Below are 5,354 nucleotides of genomic sequence, written 5' to 3' on the forward strand. Positions count from 1 at the left end.
CTGGTCCTCTTCCCCTTTTTTCTTTCTTTTTTTTTTTTTATGAAGCTAGGCTGAGAGGGAACTACAGAGTTTGGAAATATCGGGTCTCTAGAAAAAAAACAAAGCATCACTCCTGAGGGAGAGGCAGAATGAGCAGAACTGAACGGATCCTGCAGGGAAATGCTTAAGACAGAAGAACTCTAAATGAAAAAGAAGACAGCAAAGTCATCTCTATTTATAGATAACATGAAATATATATATACACATATATATTCTAAAGAAGTCATAAAAATAAACTATTAGATATAATAATGAATTCAACAAAGCATTCAGAACTAAGGTGTATGTCTGTATAATAGCAATGATCAAAAAGGAAACTAAGACAATTTCAATTTTTAATACTTACTTTATTTTCAGTTATGCACACGTGTGTGGACCTGTGTACTCGAGTGCAGGTGCCCACAGAGGCCGGAGGCAGTGGATCTCCTGCAGCTGGAGTTACAGGTGGTTGTGAGTCACCTGACATGGGTGCCAAGAACTAAGCCTAGGTCTTTTGCAAAGCTCTCTTAACCACGAAGTCATCTATCTCCAGCACACAGTTTTATCTAGTTTATAATAGTATCAAAAATTAACTTCAAATGGGTCTGGTAAGATGGCTCACTGGATAAAGGTGCTTGCTGCCAAGCGTGAAGACCTGTGTTTGGTGCCCAACTCCTACACAATGGACAAAGAGAGTTGATCTCGCAAGTTGCCCTTTAACTTCCACACATGATGCACCAACACACACACACACACGCATGCACACACACGCATAAATAAATAAGTACAACTAATTTTTTTTCAACTTGGAATAAATGTAACCGAGGAAATGCAGGACTTACAAACTGAATCATAAAGCTGCCCTGAAGTTCAGAAGACTTAATGGAAAGATTTCATTGTAAGACAATCATATTGTCAAGATGGCAAATTATGTATCAGTGAAATTCCTACCCAAAGTCTAGTAGTCATTTTTCTGCTCAAATAGAAAGGCTGACTGAAATTCACATAGAATTTTAAGGGACATAAAATAATTAAACCACTTTGAAAAGAAGAACTAAGTTGGAGGAGTTACACATCTCAGTTTCAAAACTTATTACAAACATATTGGAACCAAAGCTTATGGCATTGGTCTAAGAGTAGATGCAGATCAGTATTAAAAAATAGGAATTGAGAAGTAAACCCTTACGAGAGTAGCAAGAGTATTCAGTGGGGGAAAGAGTATTTCTTTCAACAGATCTACAGAGCAAACTGGGCATCTGTGGCTCCAAGAATAAATGTAGACTCTTCTCACTATATGCAAAAATTAGCCACAGATGAAACAAATCAAAGGCAAATGATAAAACGCTTAGAATAAAGTTGGCGGGAGGGGGGGCGCTGGAGAGATGGCTCAGGGTTTAAGAGCACTGGCTGCTCTTCTAGAGGTCTGTAATTCAATTCCCAGCATCCACATGGTGACTCACAACCATCTGTAGGAGAATCTGATGACATCTTCTGGCCTGCAGGTATACATGCAGAGTACTCATACATAAAATAAAATAATAGAGTTCAGGGTGATGTTCATCACCAAACTAAAAAACAGCCCTATCTTAGCCCTATCACTAAAAACACAGGCAATCTAAGAAAAATTAGATAAACTGGACTTCGCCAAAACTGAACATTTTGGGACACTAAAGGACAATGTCAAGGGAATGAAAAGGTGATGTGGGGAACTGAAGACAACAATTGCCAATCACATGCTGAACAAGGCTGTTCGCAGAATGAACAGACACACACACATATGAATAAAAGCTGTAAACTGCAACTCAGTGACAAAAGGACAAACAACTCAAATTTTAAATAGGCAAAACCACTAAGTAGACATTTCTCCAGAGACTATATGCAAATGGCCAACACTTCACATGGAAAGATACTCAGCCGCATAAGTCACTAAGGAAGTTTAGGCCAAAACCACAATGAGAGGATGTGTCACCCTTACTACTTGGTCATCATTAAAAAAAAAAAAATTCGGAGAGCCATGTTGTACAGTGGCACATGCTTTTAATCCCAGCGCTAGGGAGGCAGAGGCAGACAAGTCTCTGTGAGCTCCAAGCCAGCCAGGGCTTCGTGGTAAGACCTTGTCTCAAAAACAAAACAAAATCAACTTAGAAAGTAACAAGTATTGTTGCAGATACAGACAAACCAGAACTCCCACACGTTGCTAGTGGAAACGTAATATGGTGTGGCTTCTATGGAAATTAATTTGCTAGTTCCTCAAAAAGTTAGCAACAGAAGACAAGCATGGTGGCGCACGCCTTTAATCCCAGTCGTTGAGAGGCTGGAGCAGGTGGATCTTTGTGAGTTTAAGGCCAGTCTGGTCTACAAAGCAAGTTCCAGGACAGTCAGGGCTACACAGAGAAACCCTGTGTCAAAGAACAACAACAACAACAAAGTAGCAACAGATTTACCATATGACCAAGTATTATGGTTGGTTTTAATGTCAACTTGCCACTGAAGAATCACCGAAATAGAGAGGCTTACTAGAAGAACTGTCCCAATTGCCTTAATTGATGTGACCTGTGTTGGGGAATACTAGTTTGAGGTGTGTGACTTTTGTTTATGCTACATTTGTTTAACTCTGTGAAGCTGTGTTACTGTGCCTGTCTAACACACCTGCTGGTCCTAATAAAGAGCCAAATGACCAAGAGTGAGGCAGGAGCAAGGATAGGCAGGGCTGGCAGGCAGAGAGTATAAATAGAAGGAGACCTGAGGAAGAAGAGGAGCAAGAGAACAAGGAGAGGAGGGCATCAGGGGCCAACCAACCAGCAACACAGCAAAGTCACGGGAAAAATTAAAGAAAGATATACAGACATAGAGAAAGATAAAAGTCCAGAGGCAAAAGGTAGGATAATTTAGGGTAAGAAAAACTGGTAAGAAATAAGCCAGGCTAAGGCTGGCATTCATAACTGAAAATAAGCCTCTGTGTGTGATTTATTTGAGAGCTGCCCCCCCACCCCCTGCAAAGAGTCAAAAGAGCTTAACATCATGCAATAGCCCTGACTGTGGTTGGCACCTTCTGGTCGCAGTTCAGATAAAAGAGCGTGACAGAAGGAAGATTCCTCGCCCTTTGCTCCCTTGTCCTTCTCTCTGGCTGCCAAGTTGTTGATTCTGTTGTTGCGTCTGCCCGAGTTCTAAGATGTTATCAGAACCAGTGTGTCCAGGTTTTCATTGTGGACTAATGACCAGCAGCTCTCCAGGAACCTTCTAGGCACCCAACCTTGTGAACTGAGTAAGTACCAGGTTGTCCACCTCCGCAGCGAGAGACAGTTTACTCTGGGACTATTTCGATTGCTGAGGCTCCTAGCCTCCGGGACTGGCTTGGTTTGGTTGTTGTTACCATTTTAATATTCATTTAATAAGCCATATCTATTAATATATACTAATAAATCACATATATATGACTATATGTATTCATCCCATTGGTTCTGTTCTTCTAGAGAGCCTTCACTAATACACTCAGCATTTGTACCCTTAGGTGTAACCAATAGAATGGAAAACAGGGACTCAAACCAATGCTTACACATGGATGTTCGACTCAGCACTATATCCAATAGCCAAAAGGTGAAATCAGCTAACAAATGCATAACAGAATGTGGCGCCGCCATGCATGGAATATTGCTCAGCTACAAAAGGAATGAAGTACCAATAAATGTTCAAGATAAAGGACTCCCAGGCTGGCAAGATGACTCACCTGGTAAAGGTGCTTGCCACAAAGCCTGACAACGTGAGTTGGGTCCCCAGGACCCACATGATAGAAGGAGAGGGCAGACTCCTGGGAGCTGTCCTTTGATCCCTCTGCATTCAAATGTGCTCGCTCGCTCTCTCTCTCTCTCTCTCTCTCTCTCTCTCTCTCTCTCTCTCTCTCTCATTTTTCTCAATAAATAACTTAAAAAGTAATGATTAAATATTGAAAATACAGAGCCGAGTAAAAGAAGCCAGACATAAAATGCAGCGTATGACGTAACCCCATTCATCTGAAACACTCAGAATAAATAAGTCCTTAAAGACGGGCAGCCAACTGGTGGTTGCCAGGGGCCACAGAGAGAAACGGGCAGTGGCCACTGAGTTGGTGTGAGGGGCGAAAAGGCCTTGGAACCATGTGGAAATGCTAGACCTAAAGTGACCACTTAGGAACAAAGCAATAAAAAGACCTTAGACAAAAGCTGACTGTGGTTATTGCCGAGCTCACAAGCACATGGTTGGTGGTCGTGGTAGGGGAGCCCCTCAAGTAAAAGACTGGGATACGAACCAGAAACGTAGTTATTTACCTAAAAGAATAGATGGAAAAAAATGCTAAGAATATAATAAGAGTAGCTAAAAGCACAACTACCGTTTAATTGCTGTAAAGAAAATTATCTTAAGCAAAATTTGGAGCCTTTTAGATCTTCTGGCCATAACAACCCTTCTCGCAGCTACTTCGCCACGGTGGCCTCTTGGCCCATGCATGGCACAGATGATGCGTAAACCATTGAGAGTAACTGACACCTGTTTTCAAAAACAAAAAATCGGGAAGCAGTCTCCATTTGGTCCGAAGGCCACTGCGTGCCAATGTCTGTTAGTGCAAAACCAGCAATCACGGTGCTGGGCTTTTCTGCCCAGGCGAAGGGAAATGATCGACAGCAGTGCCCCCAAGGGTGGGGCGGGCACACTGCTGAGTGGTCTTCGGGGCTGGGTTTAATTCAACATAGTATTATTTAGGTAGACATTTCTGAACTAAAGGCATACGCTTGTCTTAAACCTAAGACAACCACTGAAAACTGCCAATGTTGTAAGCCAATAGTGAGGCAAAACTAAAACACAGTTAATACAAACGGAAACAGGCAGAGAGAGAAAAAAAAAGAAGTCTAGAGGGCCAGAGAGATCTGAAAAGGTGACAGATTTAAATCCATTGTATTAATTATCACTGCAAGTGTGAGTAGTCTGAATAGATTCATCGAAAGGCACAAATACTCTTTAGGTAAGAAAATAAAAATCAAACCATTTTTTGGTCTACAAGAAATTCACTTTAGAGCCCCCCCCCCCGGGTGTTGCCAAGGTTTCTGTAAACAACCCTAATCACACTCACCAGTTCAAACCAAAGACAATAGCTCCTGTCCACTCGTCCACTCCTGATCTTTAAAATCTCTCATAAAATAGACATGCTGGCTCACACCTGTAATCCCAGCACTTGAGAGCTGAGGCAGGAGGATTATAAGATTTAAAGGCCAGCTACACACTGCTCCTCTCTCTCTCTCTCTCTCTCTCTCTCTCTCTCTCTCTCTCTCTCTCACACACACACACACACACACACACACACACAC

This window comes from Alexandromys fortis, unplaced genomic scaffold (genome assembly GCF_014885135.2).
Source record: "Alexandromys fortis isolate MF-2015 unplaced genomic scaffold, M_Fortis_MF-2015_v1.1 scaffold_94, whole genome shotgun sequence".
In the NCBI taxonomy this organism is placed as follows: domain Eukaryota; kingdom Metazoa; phylum Chordata; class Mammalia; order Rodentia; family Cricetidae; genus Alexandromys; species Alexandromys fortis.